This window comes from Oryzias latipes, chromosome 12, assembly GCF_053564925.1.
Source record: "Oryzias latipes strain Hd-rR chromosome 12, Olatipes_Hd-rR_3.1".
Taxonomy (NCBI): Eukaryota; Metazoa; Chordata; class Actinopteri; order Beloniformes; family Adrianichthyidae; genus Oryzias; species Oryzias latipes.
The window spans coordinates 10397473-10416940 of NC_136248.1; the positions used below are offsets into that span (position 1 = coordinate 10397473).

General features: G+C 38.2%; 1 protein-coding gene and 1 non-coding gene across 3 annotated transcripts in view; one reads left to right on the top strand and one right to left on the bottom strand.

The window, feature by feature from the left end:
- prkab1a (protein kinase, AMP-activated, beta 1 non-catalytic subunit, a) overlaps positions 1 to 19468 on the bottom strand; it is a 50133-nt gene that overhangs the window by 4136 nt on the left and 26529 nt on the right. The gene's annotated exons all lie outside the window — the stretch shown is intronic.
- LOC101156960 (uncharacterized) lies at positions 292 to 4570 on the top strand. The gene is made up of 3 exons (XR_013659504.1): positions 292 to 2200; positions 2290 to 2375; positions 2466 to 4570. It is a non-coding gene; the product is annotated as an uncharacterized LOC101156960 (transcript).

A 19468-nucleotide genomic window follows, 5' to 3' on the forward strand; every position in this document is an offset into this window, starting at 1 on the left:
TTGTTTTCTAAAATGTAATACTGCTTTTTAAATTGTTGCTGTGATCTTAAAAATGTTTTTGTATCGAGTGATTTGTTGAATGGTTTGCACTTCAGGGCCACCGTATGGGTGGATGTGAAAACGCAAATGCAATCCCCTCTTTGCATTTTCATTTTAATTATATCACAGAATCCATTTTAATTGTCAGATTTCTAAATGAATTTTGCTACATATTCACTAGAGAAGTTTCTGAAAATGAAATGTCAAATACCATTTTCTTTATCATTTTAATTAAGTAACAGAATGAGCAGTGTTGAGGAAGAACATGAAAAAGCATTTTGGCGGATTGCTTTTTCATTTTAATCAAAGAGAGTCAAAAAATGCAGCTTCATTTTGAAAATGAAAAGCATTTCTGGTTTTGACTTTTATTTTTAATTATGCTACACAATCGCTTCCATAGATGTGGGCAAGTGAGAACAGCGCCTTCCAGGAAGAGTCTGCACTGCCCCCAGTCCAACACACACACAGACACTTTCTCCACAGAGCTAAATCAAAACACTTTCCTTTTACATGCATAATACCAGATATCTTCCAATTTTGTCCTGTCTCTAATAAACAGATCTAACAGAAGCTTAAAGAACATTCTGGTGAGGAATCTGCACAATATTTTAGAGTGGATCCTAAACATAAAAGTCTACACGTTTTACCTTAAAAAAACAACATCAATGCATTCATCATTCGACCAACTAGAAAGAAAGAAAACACTTCCCTTTGAATTCTTTAAAATAAAAACATATACAGTATGCACCATTTTCTGCTCCACTAAACTTGCTTAGACTGCTAACACTGACTCAAAATCCAGTGTGGCATTTCATGCTTTGACTCAGCATCAACCTTTGTTGTAGATTTGTTATCTTTTTGTCTAAATTGCCCCGCCAAATTTTGAACACTCATGTAGCACTTTGTGTGTTTTTTTACTTAACTTACGTCAAGCATTGTTTTTAATTGTCAATAAAAAATAGTTTTTTTAAGAAAAGTACACTTTGAGTCTTGTACCCAGTTTTGATATGGTTGTTGCTGATGTGTGACTTCGTCACTTGGCTGTTTTTTTGATGAATAAAATCAGATCAAGGCGTTAAATGATAGAAAACTTAGAATTCTATTTAAGCCTGATTTGAATCACTGAAGACCGGCTTCTAATTCCTAATTGTAGCTGTACATACTTTTAGATGGAAATGCAACTTCTTTTTAAAGAGTTGCTTCCCTGGTTTTTGAGCCATTGGCACTGTTTACATTCACAACACTGTTCCAAAAACAAGTAAAAGGCTTGTTCCTTTCTTCAATTCCTGTGTTAAGAGCCCGGGCCAGGCTCATATAATCTTGCAATTAAACAGCCTTGCTCTAGACATTTTTTCTGCAGCATTAACTGGTAACAAGTGACAAGATAGATAGGTAGCATTTCTGCCAGTGGTCTCACAGTGGTGAGATAATGTCAACACTGCCGATGAGATCACTAAAAACGTGGAGGCAGCATTTTCAAAACTTAAACAGGTTGTTTCACAATCAACTAGTTGACACGCATGATAAATTTCTCTCACTCAGTGCGCACCCACTGAAAAAGAAAAGTGACACTTTTACAGAACACAAAAATGATTTCCATTACTAAATGAATTGTGAGAACACAACAATGAAACGTGTGGTCAAATTTAATTGGGATGATTTTACATAATCAGAAAAATATCGGTCTCTATATTTTCCAAAACAACGATGATGATTATTTAGCTGTTTCTGGCATTCAGTTTAGTCCCTGCCTATAATGTCTTGGGCATCTCTGATAATTTTTTTTTGGGGTTTAAGCGGATTCAAAGACTTGCACCAATTGTGAGCCTCCTACTGGTTCTGGGGTTTACTACATCTGCAGCGTACCTGCAAAACCCTGTTTGAAAGTGTCAGGGAGTTGTTCTATTCATTGTTTAATCATCGCCGAAGAATTCCATGAAAGGATATCTTCTAGACTACACCTCAGCCAACATTCCTTAGGGGGGCAGGACAATAAGAAAGCAGTTGCATCTCATTGGTTGGAGTGTGTCCTTGTTGACCTGTGATGTCATGGGGAGCACAGCCTCATTCAGAAACACACTGGTTCCCACTGAGCAGAAACAGACTGCATCTCCTGCTCTGCCTTTTGCTCTCAGAGGTGAAGAAAGTTGTTTAAATACCTGTGAGTATCTTTTAAATAAATATTGTCATGCTGTAATATTTACCTGTTCCTTCTAAATTTACTAATCAGTTTATCCCATTTATTTTTAGATTCCAGATCAAACTAACTTTGCTGCAGCACTCAGCTAGAAGAAGCAGATTCCACACAGTCTGCAGTGCAAAATGGCATGTACAAGGTAACCAGTTGTTTTCTTTTAGATGTCTTTATGTTATATCTCACTGTATTTGAGATATATTTGATTTATTTTCTGTTTTTTTTTTCTCAGAGTTCTTTCTACTTTTAGTCACGCTCAGCCCCCTGTAAGACTGACAGACCTGAGTTGGAGTCTAAATCAGCGACAACCTTTGATTCAACTACTGTCAATGTCACCTAAGTTGAAACCCACACAGAGGACTTTTCAGTCAGCAGTATCTCCACAAAAGAACATCTATCACATTATGCGTTGTGGTGCTTCTTCTCCCACATGTCCATCCTTGCAACATTTTCCTCCAAGGCTGAAGAGCTGTTTGCGCAAGAACATCGGCAGTACAAGCAGGAAACATGTAATCTTTGTGGACGAAATGGGATTGCCCCTCACTGCTGTGCATCACTTTACCCCTGATCCAACCCCCCCTGCTTCAATCCTGGAGATGGGACCATCTCTAACCCAAGCCGAAAGCCAGCAGCCACCCTCAAACAGACCTCCCCGTCACAAGTTTGTACTGGGGTTTCCACAGCCCACTCAGGACATCAACACCTTCTTTATGCGTTTGAAAGAAAAACAAGTTCTGCTGGAGAGCTGCTGCATCTCAGAGAATACCTTAAGTGGAAAAGTGTGTGTCTTTCACCTGAGTTCTCAACAGGCGGTGCACATAAGTCTGACTTGTGACTCATGGAGGAGCTACCAAGATTTTCCCTGCACCTTTTTACAGCATAATCGCTTCAGTGGCATTGACATTAGCATTTTCCCCTTTGACATAAAATTGCCCCAGAACATTGATCCAAAGGATCGGATTGAGTTTGGCATCTCATTTCGGGCTGGGCCTGCCTCTACGCCTGTCTGGGATGACAACAGAACCCAAAAGTACAGAGTTTGCATTGAAGCCGATGACTTAAGTGCCGGCCAGGGCAAGGCTAATGGTTATCACCCCACCCTTCCGAGGCCTCGGTCACCTGCTCGGCCACAGGAGGCCGCTGGGATCACAGACCACGCCGATCTGCAATATTCATCTTCTTCTGTTTTGTCCCTTACTGGGTCACGGGGTTGCCGGAGCCTATCCCGGCCACTTGCAGGTGAAGGCAGGGGACACCCTGAACAGGTCACCAATCTGTCGCAGGGCCACACCCATTCACGTGGAAAATTTAGAGTTGCCAATTGACCTATGGAGCATATTTTTTGGACAGTGGGAGGAAGCTGGAGACCTTGGAGAGAACCCCCACGCACGGAGAGAACATGCAAACTCCACACAGAAAGGTCCCCCATTGATGTTCTGTTGCAGGTCCCCCAGCTGGGACTTGAACCAAGGGCCTTCTTGCTGTGAGGCAAGGGCGCTAACCACTGTGACACCGTGCAGCCCAATCTGCAATATCTTCAGAAATTCTTGTCCAGTAGATACAGAGCTTAAAGGACTTTGTTCAGCCAAACAGGTCATTGAAACTTGCCTGTTTCTTTTGAATATAAAAATATGTTTATTTATTTGTAAAATACAAACTTGTTGTAGGATGGTACCAAACGGCAATAATTTGCACATTATTTGCTTTGCAACCCTATGTAAATGTGAATGCATAGTTTTGTTTAAATTATTTTATTAAAACAGGTCTACTTTTACTCTTCTGGCACCTAGTAAACTAAAGTTCTTGGTTGCGTCCGAATTCTTTCACTACTTTCTACATAGTGCATTATATAGTGTGTTTGCCATTTCATAGAGCTGTATGAATCTACAATTCCAAAATCAAGTGCCCTAGAAAATTGCCAGAAGTCTCTGCAAAAAAACAGTAATTAACTATCTTTGTGAAAAAGTCTTGTAATTTAATTTTTTTTAAAACATCCCAATTTTTCATCATCAGAACAGAGTGGATTCATAAATAGTCTTCCTAAAATGTTCTTACTTATTATGTTTTACTTTGTGAAATCTGTGGCATCATATTTGCTGTTTAAAATAATTTAGTGAGAATGGTGTCTGAATTGCTTTTAAAATCTAGAGAGTCACACACTATTTAGTTTTTAATAGTTTGGGAGAAGGAACTTGTCCTTTTCAAAGACGATATTACGTTTAAGTTAAAAGTGTTAACAGCACGGCATGTTATTTTCCAAGAGAAAAGAACATTTACCACTTATGGCTTCCTGCCAGTCTACTCATGTGCAAAGAGAACCCATGAATGACGCACTTACATGTACTTTTGGCCCACGTTTATACTTTAGTTGTGTAACATGAATACCAGACAGAACAAGTCAACAAACTGAAAAATCATCTTGGGAAAGTAGTGCAGGTATTTTAGACACACCCTGTCCTGCTGCAAAGATTTCAAAATTACATGGTAACTGTTGTAACCCTTGTGCTATCCTAGGCACTTTAACGTTGGGAGTTGGGTCATCTAGACCCACTAGACAGTGCTCTGAACCTTTTTTCTTCAATGATTTCTGATGTTCACTGGTGTCCATGGATTACATGAAATCTTTCCACCTTTATCCATCTTTGTCATGGTAGGGAGAACACGTCAATGTAAGGGTGGGGTCATCTGAGATAGCACAAGGGATATCTTGTGCTGTACATGATTGTTTGGCAAACAATAGGAAACTACGGTAGCCACAGTTCATCATTTTACACCTTGTACTTGTAATGCCCCCTTTTGTTAATGCCATCTGGCATTTTATTTGATTATCTGAACTACTGAAGCATGAAAATCTCTGACGCCTACTACATCAAATAATTGACAGAAATTTTTTTTTTTTTTAACAAAAATGTTTTTTTTGGCCTTTCATGAAAACAGATTTTGCAATGTCATTTTTTAAAAGATGTATAGTTTCAATTATCATCTGCTGGGTGATTTAGTAAGTTTTTGCTCACAAATGCACTATATGTTAGTTTAAGATGCAAAAATATTGACATGAGTTTTCAAGAAAAAAACACCTTATTTACCAACTAACTCAAATTTGATCCACACATTTTTTTAAATTAAAATAGTGTAACTGTATCATAAAAAAATAATTATGAAACAGATTTAGCATTCTTTCAATACAGAAAGTAGTCATTTTTATAAAAATGAATAACAATAGATGAGTTATTCTCATCATAAAGTTTTGAAAATCTGCTAAATGTGTTCCCGAATGGAAGCAGCCATTTTGAAATGAGGAAGAAAAGCTCTTCTGTTGCCCCTAGTGAAATGATGATGCATGAAAGGGCAAAAAAAACTGTACCAAGTTATAAACAAGGAATATTTAAGGATAGTTTGTATTATGGTGTTGAGATAGGGTTCTCAGAAGTGCGTGTATCGAATATGATAAGAATGGATATATAGGATATATGAAAAAAGAAAGTTAACAAGCTACTTGTTTGGGATTCAAACTGAACTTGATAAAAAAAAGACAGTTGCACATGTTTACTTAAGCATAGTTTCCAAGGAGATAAGCCTATAAATAGAGAAGAGGCTTTCACTTCCTGTTCTGCAGCTCATGGAAACGTGCTGTTTTAAAGTTTTTCAATTACAACATGGTGTTTTGCTGCCTATCCCACATACTTGTGTGATCAGATTACAAGTAAACTATGAGAGAAAGGAGCAGGATGGGGATTTTATTCATGGCAGGAGATACAGGAGGTATTCTCAGAAGACTGCCCTGAGTCATTAGGATTCCTTGAAAGAGAAAGGAATGTACTCTCCCTTTCGCACACACACACCCACCCCCCACGCACACATTACCCCCCTGTTGTGCATGGACACTGTACAATAAATAAAACTGAGAGCCAGCTAATTCTCTAAAAGAATGTTTTTTAAAAGCAGGCTAATCAAAGTTCTTCATTTTGAACCAAAAATGAAGAACCTTTAGAAATGACAATTAACCCTTGTGCTAGTCCTACTTTAACATTGGGAGTTGGGTCATCTAGACCCACTAGACAGTGCCCTGGACCTTTTTTCTTCAATGATTTGTGATCTTCACTGGTGTCCATGGATTACATGAAATCTTTCCACCTTTATCATGGTAGGGAGAACACGTCAATGCAAGATAGCACAAGGGTTAAAAGCGAAAACTGTATCCATTTGACCAATAATACTTTAGTTCTAAGTAAAATATATTCACTTAATTTAAAGCAGCAATGAACCTGGATTGTGTATTTGAGTCAATTTTTATTTGTACCTTCAGTCACTTGTGATTTTTTTTTCTTCTTTTCATTCCTAAGGACAAAATCAAAACTTTTGTAACATAAAAAAATTAAATAAGTAAAATTAGTTTATTTAGATTGGATACTTTCTTTTTTTAAATGAAAAAAAATTTGTATTACTTAACCTGAAATCAGGACTAATTACATGGTTGATTACTCAATCGAAAATCGGATGTTGTCTCCTGATCAGTATTGGATATTTACTTTATTCATATCATGACCAGGCCTTTATTTTTCAAGCTTACTATTCCAGAAAAATACTCTACTATAAGTCTGCATTTAATGTACAAATTACAACAATTTACTGCTTTAGGCATTTTATTAAAAATGATTGAGTCTTTCTTTCTTTTTTGATAAGAGCGGCGCTCCCCTGCTGCCGACAGACTGAGGCTATGTCCAATTCCTTCACTTCTCACTACGTACTGCACTGTAGTGCATTCACCATTATAGGGCTGTCTGTGTCGCTCTCTGCTCCCTGATATGTAACGGCTACTCTAAATCACTTCCTGTATGTGATTGATTCATTTTAAGCATTGTAGTCAACACAATAAGAAGCATAGCTGCAAGCGGCGTTTTATGGCCCGCAGGCACTACCCGCCCCCGCCATCCGCCTCTATGCACCACCTCCGCTATCCGCCGCCCTCACCGCCCACATTTCATCAAGGCTATTCAAACCTGCAGATGCTAATTATGCTAACTATGCTAGTTATGCTAATATGGCTTAAAGTTATAGCATTGCGATCAGCACCGTAAATTGACTCAGAAAAACACATTGCTTACGATGCTAATTATGCTAACTATACTAGTTATGCTAATGTGGTTAATAGTGCTTTTGCATTGTAATTACAAGAGCTTTTATTAATTTTCCACAACCAAGTTCACACTGTTACTGTTTGAGTTCTTTGCTTTGGTTTTTTGGTTCTATTTTGATTCTGTTTCCTGTTTTATTTTGAAAGGTTCCTGCTTTGTATCATGGTTTCGAGTTTTACTTTTGGTCCCCATCTGTCCTGATTGTTTTCACCTGTGTCTCGTCTGATCGGTGTCTGTTTAAGTCCTGTCCTTCCCTTCCTCCTGTGCTGGTCCATAGCTTGCTATTTCCCCATTCAAGTGTTTTCGAGTTTTGAGTTTCTCTAGCCTGCTCAGCTGTGGATTTTAGTTTTATTGTTTCTAGTTTGGGTTTATTAAAGACTCTTTTTCACCTGGAACCTCCTGCCTCCTCCTCTCTTCACCTGGGTACTCCCCCAATCCCCGCAGTGACACACACATGTTGATCCTTAACTCCTCTTATCTTTATATCGTGAAATCAGAGTTTCTTTATACATTTTCTTGAACAGTTTGAGCTCATTACTTAACCTGTTCCAAAGTTTAGTGCCAGACACAGCTGCATACACACAGAAACTTTTCTTTGTTGTTCTTATCAATTTGATCTTGAAGGCCTACATTCTCTCAGTTTGTAGTTTCCCTCATTTTCTAAGAACTGTTTTTAGATATTGAATGGTAATGATTTTCTACTTGCTTAAGTTGTGCATTGTACAAATCAACAAGTTCATACAGTTTTAAATGTCAAAATTGATCAAATAAATTGTGAGATCAAGATAGCTAGCTTTATGTACAATTCTGATGGCTCGTTTTTGAAGTAAAAAGAGAGGATGTAGTGAACTCTTGTAAGTATTCCGACAGATTTCTATATATTAGGTGAAATGTGGTAATATTAAGGAGCAGTACAATAAATATCTACTTTTGTATTCTAATATATGATAGATTTATTTATGATTGAAATACTTTTTGAGACTTCAGTTTGCATGTGTCTGATGTGTGGCTTCCAACTTAGTTTGTCATCGATAACAACCCCTAAGAATTTGATTTCTGTAACACTTTCAATTGAGACAATATTTATTTTAATTGAGAGCTCGGTATTGGCGTAGTTACCAAAAACATCACTTTGTTTTTTTTCTAGGTTCAAAGATAATTTGTTATAATCTATCTATGATTTTATTTTGTTAAACTCTGTGTTCACCACATTGATAAGTTCCCTATGATTGTTTGCAGAATACAATATATTTGGGTCATCAGCAAATAATATGAATTTTATAAAGTTTTGAGACATTGAATATATCCTTCATGTAAATATTGAATAGCAGCCACTCCTAAAATGCCATGGAAGACTGACGACATTAAGGGTCTGAAGCAGAACTGCAGGAGAGCAGAGAGGAAATACCGGAAGACGAATTTAATCATTCATAAAGACATTTTAAAACAACAAATCAAAATCTACAATAACTCAGTTAAACGGGCCAGAACCTCTTATTTTTCAAAAATCATTTCAGAAAATAAAAACAACCCCAAATTTCTTTTTAAAACAATTGATATTTTAATAAACAAAGATTTCAACAAGTCCTCCATGCCATCATCTAATGCTGCATGTGAGGACTTCGCAGACCACTTCATGGGTAAAATCAATGCCATAAGATCAAACATTTCATCCATGCAGTACACGGATCTTAACAGACCTCCAGCATTGTTTTTACCAGAAGAAACACTGGGGAGTTTTGTCCTGGTTGATGCAGAGATGCTTGGTCGAGTTGTATCCCAAGTAAACACTACAACCTGCCTTTTAGATCCCATTCCCACTTCACTTTTTAAAACATTTTATGGATTCTTTGAGTCAGAGCTTTTAAATATAGTAAACTGCTCTCTTCAGACGGGGGTCTTCCCTCTGCCTGTAAGACGGCGGTGGTAAGGCCCCTTCTGAAGAAGAGTCAATTAGATCCAAAAAATCTGGATAACTATAGACCCGTATCCAACTTACCATTTTTAAGTAAAATAATAGAAAAAAGTGTCGCTACTCAACTGCATGAGTTTTTAAATGCCCAAAAAATTTTAGAAAAATATCAGTCTGGTTTTAGGAAAAGCCATAGTACAGAGACGGCTCTTTTAAAGATCGTTAATGAACTTAGATTAAACTACGACTCACAGAAACTTTCTGTTCTGGTGCTGCTGGATCTTAGTGCCGCTTTTGATACAGTAGATCACCAGATTTTATTAGACAGACTTAGTAGTCTAGTGGGCCTCTCTGGAAATGTTCTTAAGTGGTTTTACTCTTACCTTACAGATCGACACTTTTATGTAAGTATGGATACGTGCTCTTCAAGAATCCACGAAATAAGTTGTGGGGTTCCCCAGGGGTCGATTTTAGGGCCAATACTTTTTAATTTATATATGTTGCCTCTTGGGGATGTCATCAGGAGACACGGCGTTGACTTTCACAGCTATACTGATGATACACAGCTTTACATCGCCGTGTCTCCTGATGACCTTGAACCTGTCAGCACTCTTTTAAACTGCATTTTAGATATAAAGTTGTGGATGGCAGAAAACTTTTTACAGCTCAACCAGGACAAAACTGAAGTATTAATCATCGGTTCTGAAGACAAGAGAGAGATGATTTTACCACATCTTCATAATTTTAAACCTTCTCAATGTGTGAGAAACCTGGGCGTACTTTTTGACTCTGAGCTAGATTTTATCCCACACATTAAAAATGTCGTTAAGACAGGATTTTATCATCTTAAAAACATTGCCAGAGTCCGCCCGTTCCTCTCTCTTGCCAGCACAGAAGTGCTAATGCATGCTTTTATTTTCAGTCGTTTAGATTACTGTAATGCCCTGCTCTCTGGTTTACCCAAAAAGTCTATTTCAAATCTACAGCTATTGCAGAACTCAGCAGCACGAGTTCTGACGAGAACCAGAGGGCGGGAACACATTACACCGATTTTAAAATCGCTGCATTGGCTCCCTGTGCGTTTTAGGATTGATTTTAAAATTCTTTTAATGGTTTATAAGTGTTTTTATGGTCTTGGGCCTTCTTATTTGAATGATATTCTTTTAAAATATGAGCCCTCGCGGACCCTGAGGTCCTCCGGTGCTGGCCTCTTAGTTGTTCCTAAAGTGAGGACCAAAACTTATGGTGAGGCTTCGTTCTGCCATTACGGTCCTCGCCTGTGGAACGGCCTGCCAGAGGGCCTCAGGGCCGCAGAGACTGTAGAGGTTTTTAAGAAGAGGCTCAAGACCCACCTTTATAATTTAGCTTTCAGTTGATTTTAACTGCTAAATTATTCTATTAGTTTTAATATAGGCTATATTCTATACTATACTTCATGTCATTTTATGCATCTTATTCTCAGTTTTTTATTTTATTTTTTTTATTTATTTATTTATTTATTTTTTAATAAATCTTATAATTTTAGTATCTTATTGTGATTTTAGCCCCAGTGTTTCTTGTGGGAGTCTTTTCTGCCAGGGTTGCCGGCTTGCCCGGTGGCTGTTGTTGCAGTTCTTGCCCTTGCTGGGGCGGCTGGGGTTTAATTTTGCAGCCTCACGGCTGTGAAGTGGACCCTGGTGTTGTCCCGGTCTGGGTTGGCGCTGTGGCCATGCTCCCGTGGGCGGGCTGGCTCCTGGTATGAAGAGATTCCCAAATGCCGTTTCCTCACAGCAGAGCCAAGCCTTGTTTGTTTGTTTGTTTGTTTGCTTGCTTTTTTATTTATTTATTCATTTATTTATTTATTCATTTATTTATTTATTTATTTATTTATTTTAACTTGTATTGGTAGTCAACATTCATTGTCGTGGGTCATGTGCTTTAATGGAGAGGAGTGGGAAGGGTGTAGGGTGGGTTGGGTTTTTACTGTAATGTTGTGTGTTTTTTGTTTTTAATGTTAAAGCGCTTCGAGCTGCACGAAATGCATGATAAGCGCTATTTTATAAATAAAGTTTGATTGATTGATTGATTGATGATAAATATTGAATAGCAGCGGGCCCAGAATTAATCCTGTTGGGGCACCACAGCTGATCTCTTTAACTCAAATTAGCACTAGTTCTCTTATTCCTACCCTTCTAGTTTGTCAAGTAGGATAACATGATTGAGAGTGTCAAATGCTTTTTTTAAGTCAATGAAAATTCTGGCTGCATATTTCTTTTTGTCCAGAGCATTTGTGATTTCCTCCACAGCATCAATGATAGCCAATGAGGTTGTTTACCGTCATGTCGCTGTTGATATCAGGTAATATTCGTTCACGTCAGAGAGAAGGGTTGAGTGTGGGATCTTTTCGATGGGTGGATTATTTTCTTTGCTGGTTTTGTATTTTGGAATTTGGACCCACATTTACAAAAAACGTTATTGAGGCCGTTTGCTGCTTCATTGATATTATGGCTTTTGCCCTTCTTATCTGTAAAGAAATCTTGCTGTTTATATTTTGTCCCATTTTTAATTATGTTATTCTATATCTTCCAAACTCGCTTAATGTTGTTTTTAATTTAATTTAGGAGAATATTATAGTACACGTTTTTACTGTGCCGGTGTTATTTTAGTTAGTTTATTATGGTATTACTTAACTTTGTGCAGTTTATCTTGTCCTTTGTTTTAAGAATTTTTCATATAGGTTATTTTTCTTTTTACAAGCATTTCTTAGACCGGTAGTTAACCAAGGGCATTTGGCAAATTTGTTCTTATTATGAAGAGAGCTAAATATTTTTAAAAAACATTTATAACCAATGTTCACATCTTTCTCTCTGTACACGGAGTTCCAGTTTTGTCTGAGTAAGTCATTATATAATAATAATAATAACAATAGAATTAATTTCTTAACCTTTTATAGCAGGGGTGTCAAACTCATTTTGGCGCCTGATCCCAAGTGGGCCGGACCAGTAACATAAAAGCAATAAACATCTCAAATTAATTGCCTTTTACTTTTAAAAAAAAATGGTTTATTCAATTTCATACAGACTGAATATTTCACATCTGATACTGAAGCAATCCCAATAATAAACTCAAGAGGGGCTACAGAAAAAAATGAAACACCCTGCCTAGAATGTAAATGTGCCATTCAATGAAAAATTAATTTTAAATCTTGCAAAAATTTGTGAACATAAGAATTTGAAGTTAACCTCTCTTTCTCTCCGGAAACTCCACCCAGCCATCAATATCAGGATTCAAATCCTGATATGACACATTTACTGTCATTCAAGTGTGCAAAACACAATGGAATGTCCAAGAGTCTTATCCTGGTTGGCTGCCTGAATTTTGTAGCAACACCTGCCTTCTTCCCGACCTTTAATGGGGCGCCATTAGTGACCAGACTGACATGACGTGAACAGTTCACTTCAACATAGTCTGGTGCAGTAACAAGAGAGCTGACTAGGTCATCAGCTGTTGTGTCCAGCAACTCAAGAAACTCTGCTGTGACGTTTCTTTAACACCACTAATAAATATGCACAGTTGTGCAATATCTGTATCTGTGCTTTCATCAACAGTGACCAAAAATGCAATAACCCTTTTGCTATCTTAGATGACCCCACCCTTTCATTGACGTGTTCTCCCTACCATGACAAAGGTGGATAAAGGTGGACAGATTTCATGTAATCCATGGACACCAGTGAAGATCAAAAATCATTGAAGAAAAAAGGTTCAGAGACCGTCTAGTGGGTCTAGATGACCCAACTCCCAATGTCAAAGTGCCGAGGATAGCACAAGGGTTAAATGGCTGGATTCCTTCATTTGGCACCCAAGTCTCATCAGAGATGTTGTATCTGCAATCGTAATCCTTGACAGACCTATGCTAGATAAGTTCGACTGCTTTTTGGGGCACAAAACTTCTGCAGCCTTCAGCATTTTTTAGTAAGTTCACTATCCGAAAATGGTGTGGATGTTTGCTCCAACGTTTTTGCAATAAGGTAGCTAGGTGTTTCTGCTCCATCATCGACGGCACGGCTGCAGTAAATGCAGACAGTTATATTGTCAGTCCAGATAATAGTTGGTAAATCTTCTCTTTTCTTAACTTCCCCTGCAAATGGTGAAACTTTTCTTTATGGTGAGTCTCATAGTGGTGCTGAATTCAGACATGCCTCTGGTTTGTCAGAAAATTCAGAACCCCTGTTGTTAAATTAAAATATGTCCAACACAAGAGGCCTTCAGCTCTCATCTGTTTGCCCAGCTGTTGGACAGGACAAGTTTTAAAAAAAAAAGATTCAAACCTTATAATCATTGTCAAAATATTAAAACAAAAAATATCAGCTGCTGGTAGTATTTCCCGACACTCTTTTTACGAGTATCCGAACCTTTAAAACACTCCATGATCGTAAGAATTTATGTTTTTCCCAACAAAAAAGAGCTTCCCCTAACTGGATTACAGCACAGACAAATAAAAGAAAAATACCAAAATGCAACACTGTATATGCATAAATTGTTGTTGTTAGAAACAAGGAAAATCTCAATGACACAAAGTACAATGACAGCCAAACGGCTTGGAGTCATTCTCTCTGTTTAAGCTTTTTTTTTTTTTTTTTTCAAATACAAGCACAGAATGAAAACAAAACAATGTGCTTGAAATGGATTGGGTAGAAGAAAAAGTCTTGTATGTTCCCACCCACTTTTTACAACACCATAAATTGTGCACATATCCATTACAGTTTTTCTTTCTCAAAACATTCAATTTCCCATTTGTTATTTTTTATCATTTCTAGCCTCAGTGACATCTTGTAGGTTTTTTTAATACATGTAAATGTTTTTATTTGTTTTAAACCCTTATTCAATCCATTCCATTAATCCACCACACAACATATTGATAAGCACATTTACTTTTTTGTCGTAAGAATGAACTGCTTTTTCAAGTTCAGCTGTTTTCTTAAATCCTTAAACATTTGTTGTATGTTAGCTGGAAGTATGTTGTTCCTGGTTTTAAACATAACGAGTGCCGTTTTAAGTTTCACTAGTTCCAATAATTTCAATAAACCCGAGTTTAGAAACTGTGCATTCATATGTGTCCCATAATCCACACCACGAACTATTCGAATAGCTTTATTTTGCAAGATGTACAAAGAATGTAAATTTGTTTTGTAAGTATTTCGCCATACTTCTACTCTGCAATGTAAATATGGTATATTATCGATAAATATATTAGTAAATGTGCTTTGTGAGCAAGTGCATGACATGTTTTTCTTAACACTGCAATGCCTTAGAAAGTTTAACTATGACTTGCTCTATATTTGGCTTCCAGAATATTTTGTGGTCCATAATTACTCCAAGGAGCTAAAGTAGAGGGAGTCTTTCCACCACATGATTATCAGTAGCAACTTTTACTTCCAGATCTGCAGGAATATGGCGATTTCCAAAAATCATAATTTCTGTTTGTAAACACTGAGTGAGAGTTTATTTATGTCGAACCATTGTTTTAGTTTCCCCTGTTTTTATTACTTTTACAACTTCCTTGAGACTCCCCCCTGTGAATACTTGTGTTGTCGGCATATAAAAAGTTAAGTGTCAAAGTGTCAAAGACACTCAAAAACTTTTGAGTGTCTTTGACACAAGGTGTATGTCATTAAGATTTAAGATAAACAGTTTTGGACCCAATATTGACCCTTGTGGTACTCCACAGCTTAAATTCAGCAGGGGTGATTCACCATTTTCCAGTTGTACAAACTGCTACCTGTTTTTACTGTAACTGTTTAACCAATTTAATGCCTGTCCTTGTATTCCTTGTCTTTCCAATTTATTTAACAAAATTTTATCGTGTCAAAAGCCTTTTTCAGATCAATGAACACTGCCACTGTGGACTTCATGTTATCTGTGGCATTTATTATTTCTTTATTAATTGCGTAAACGCCATGGATGTTGATCTATTTTTTCTGAAACCAAATTGATCATCAGACATTAGTTTATGTTTTGTAAACTAAATTTTCCAGCCTTATGGGACCCCTCGGTCTGGGCCCCTAGGGTCAGCCACCTTTACCCCCTCTTTTTTCGGCGCCCCAGCTCCCAGACACCCCCCAAAATGTGACTGGACTGCAGCGGCTTTCAGTTGCTGTTTGTGGGCCTTTCTGTCTGAAGTTTAGTCTTCAACAAGTGAAATGCATGCTCAATTGGGTTAAAATCAGGTGACTGATTTGGCCATTCAAGAATATTCCACTTCTTTGCTTTAATAAACTCCTGAGTTGCTTTGGCTGTATGTTTTGGGTCATTGTCCATCTGTATTATGAAATGCCGCCCAATCAGTTTGGCTGCATTCACCTGGATCTGCGCAGACAGTATGTCTCTGAACACCTCAGAATTCATTGGGCTGCTTCTGTCCTGTGTCACGCCATCAATAAACACTAGTGTCCCAGTGCCACTAGCAGCCATGCACGGCCAGGCCATCACACTGCCTCCACAGTGTTTTACTGATGATGTAGTGTACTTTGGATCATGAGCTTCTCCACGCCTTCTCCAGACTTTTCTCTTGCCATCATTCTGGTAGAGGTTGATTTTGGCTTCATCTGTCCAAAGAATGTTTTTCCAGAACTGTGCTGGCTTTTTTAGATGCTTTTTAGCAAACTCCAATCTAGCCTTCCTATTCTTGAGGCTTATGAATGGCTTGCATCTTGCAGTGTACCCTCTGTATCCGCTTTCATGCAGTCTTCTTTTTTATGGTAGACTTGGATATTGATACGCCTATCTCCTGGAGAGTGTTGTTCACTTGGTTGGCTGTTGTGAACGGGTTCCTCTTCACCATGGAATTGATCCTGCGATAATCCAAAAGAATAAAAAATAAAATAAAATGGGAAACATCTCCGAAAGTGGTAGAGAAGAATGAGAAACCAAAGATCCTGTGGGACTTATAGATACAGACTGACAGGACGGTAATGGCGAACCAACCAGACATTATAGAACTGGATAAAGAGCAGAGGAAAGCCGTTGTTGTGAATGTGGCAGTACCAAATCATGGAAACATCAGAAAGAAGGAAAATAAGAAACAGGAGATATACCAGGGACTCAGAGAATAACTGAAGAAATCATGGAAAGTGAATGTGACAGTGGTAATTGGAGGACTCGGGGCAGTAACTCCCAAGGTGGAGGAGTGGCTACAGCAGATCCGCGGAAAGATCTGAGACCTCTCAGTACAGAAAAGGGGGTCAGCTGGTTGAGCAGGTCGGCCACTGTTCAAAAGATCGGCAGGTCAATCCCCACTCCCTCCAATCAACTGTTGCTATGTATGAGTGCGTCAGTGATGGTCAGATTGTCATGTAGGTGTGCACTGGAAACCTTCCCCAGGGCAGCTGGGGCAGGTTTCCAGTGCACACCTGCATGACACCCACATATAGACACAGACACAGAGACAGACACAGACAGACAGAATGTTTAACTGCTTAGAAATGGTTCTATAGCCTTTACCTTTTCGATGTTTGTCTATAATTTTGTTTCTAATGTCCTGGGACAATTCTCTCCTTCACTTTCTGTTGTCCATGTTCAGTGTGGTACACACCTTTTCACCAAACAGCAACGTGACTATTTGTCTCCCTTTAAATAGGCAGACTGACTGATTATGGGTTTGAAAACAGCTGTGATGTCAATTAAAGGACATGCCTGAGTTCATCATGACCCCCTGGGCAAATTAGTTCTCAGTCTTTTATGGAGGTACCATCATTTTTGTCCAGCCCTATTTCATTGGTTTGTTTTTTTAAATAATTCTGTTAATCAACAACTCAAAAGTAATGGCTGATTTTAATTATTTAATTTTCAATAAATTTTAATTTATTGTTACTTTTGAACGTTTCAAGTCATTTCAGTGAGCATTGTGGACTTTTGAAAAAGGTCACCTTGTAATCAATTATACAATTTTATCAAGTCCCTTTTTTACAGTGTAACCCTTTTGTTATCTTAGCTGACCCCACCCTTACATTGACGTGTTCTCCCTACCATGACAAAGGTGGTTAAAGGTGGAAAGATTTCATGTAATCCATGGACACCAGTGAAGATCACAAATCATTGAAGAAAAAAGGTTCAGCGCACTGTCTAGTGCAGGGGTGGGCAATTCCAGGCCTCGAGGGCCGGTGTGTCTGCATGATTTCCAGATAGTCTTGCCCTACTCATGGCTGATTACCTGGTTCAGGTGTGTCCAGCCAATAATCTTGCCCTACTCATGGCTGATTACCTGCTTCAGGTGTGTGCAGCCAATTAGAACATGCCAGAGCAGGGTATGCTGGAAAACATGCAGGAATGCGGCCCTCAGTGCCCGCCTCTGGTCTAGTGGGTCTAGATCAGTGTTTTTCAACCTTTTTTGAGCCAGGGCACACTTTAACCTTGACAAAAATCCCGCGGCACACCAGCAACCCAAAAAAAAAATTAAAGCAGAAACTCATAGTCTGTTTTGATCTACAGCCCCCCCCCCCCCCCCCCCCGGCAATCTGACGTGCATTTTTGTGATAATTGTGGCAGAAAAAGCAGGAAGTTGCAGATGTTTTTTCTAAAAGATGTGATAAAAGTTAAGTTACATACAAACTGTATGTTCGTTGTGGTTTCTATCCGTGTAACGAGGACGACTCATATACGCTGAGGCGTTGTCCCTTTAAGCCAATGCATCATGGGAGATGTAGTGTGAATACGGCGAGAAAACGGCAGAAAGACTTGCGTCTCTGAGCTTCATGGTTTTGTTCACTTGTTCCACGGTCTGATACCGGATTCTGTGGAAAGCTAAACCGCTAAAGACGAGCTTTAGCTGGTGTTTTTGTTGGAACTGAGAGAGTTATGAGCTAAATTGGAACAAGGAAGTGAAGACTTTTAACACTTCTGATTGGTCAGACTGATGACATGTGATTAAGCCTTCAAGAATAATTGGTGGAGTCGTGGAGACAGTAAAAGCTGCGGGACTTTTCAGAAAACAGTTATAGCTGCAGGTAAATTGCGGTGTCGTCATTTTTATCAAAATGTCTTTAATAGAATCAATTAAACACAAAGAAAAAAGTATTTTATGATCTTTTATATTCCTAACTACTCAGTGTTTTATCAGGACCTGTTTGGATGAACAAAAAGCTGATTTCCTGGAGATGGTTAATGTTTTTAGATCAGTTAATGAGGGCAATTTTCCATGGCACACTTGACAATCTTCCACGGCACACTAGTGTGCCGCGGCACACTGGTTGAAAAACACTGGTCTAGATGACCCAACTCCCAATGTTAAAGTGCCTAGGATAGCACAAGGGTTAATATCTAAGGGTTAATGATGCATCATTCATACAGAAAAAAACAAAATGACTCATTAACAATCAGGGCTGTCAACACTAGGTAAACCTTCTATCACCAATCCCCTCTAACATCTTGTCTTGTCTTGTCTTGGATCAAAAGTTTGGACACACCTTCCCATTCATTTGAATGACAAGGTGTGTCCAAACTTTTGGTCTGTACTGTATGTGTGCATATTTCAATCATTTGTCGAATTTTGGATTGTTTTATCGCCAACTTACTTTTAGGTTAACTGCTTATTTTACTGAATGTATGGTTTAATAAAATGAGTTATATCGCTAGTGGAGACATCACATGATTCCTCATGGGAGGAGAGCACTACCATCTTGGTGAGGTCAAGATACTGCTGGAGTGCATGTATGTGAACACATTTTTTGCAAAATGCCAGTTCATGGTGCGGGTTTCCACCTGCCAAAATCGGAGAAATGAGTCCACGAAGGAGGAAGGCATGACATTTCACAGGTAAGTACTATAATTTTTTTCTTTTAATGCTGCAGGAGCTTCATAAAAAGTACACATGTTGACATGCATGATGCTGCAGGGCTATAATCAACATGCGGCATGATGTACAAATAATTTGCTGTCGACATAAATGCAAACTTTATTTAGGACTAGGCTATTATAGTAATTTAGATTTTTACATTTCTGACTCAGTGACTGAAGTTTTCTTGCAGGTTTCCAATGGATTCAGACTTAACGAAAAAAGTGGGCCTTAGCTATCAAAAGAAGTAACCCAGATTGATCACTGTGTACCAACATTGTTTATGTATTGTTGTTTGTGTATCTAAGATTATTTAAATGTCATACTTGGGGAAAACTTTAATAACGTTTTTAAAATAAAATGTATACTGGGTGAGATCC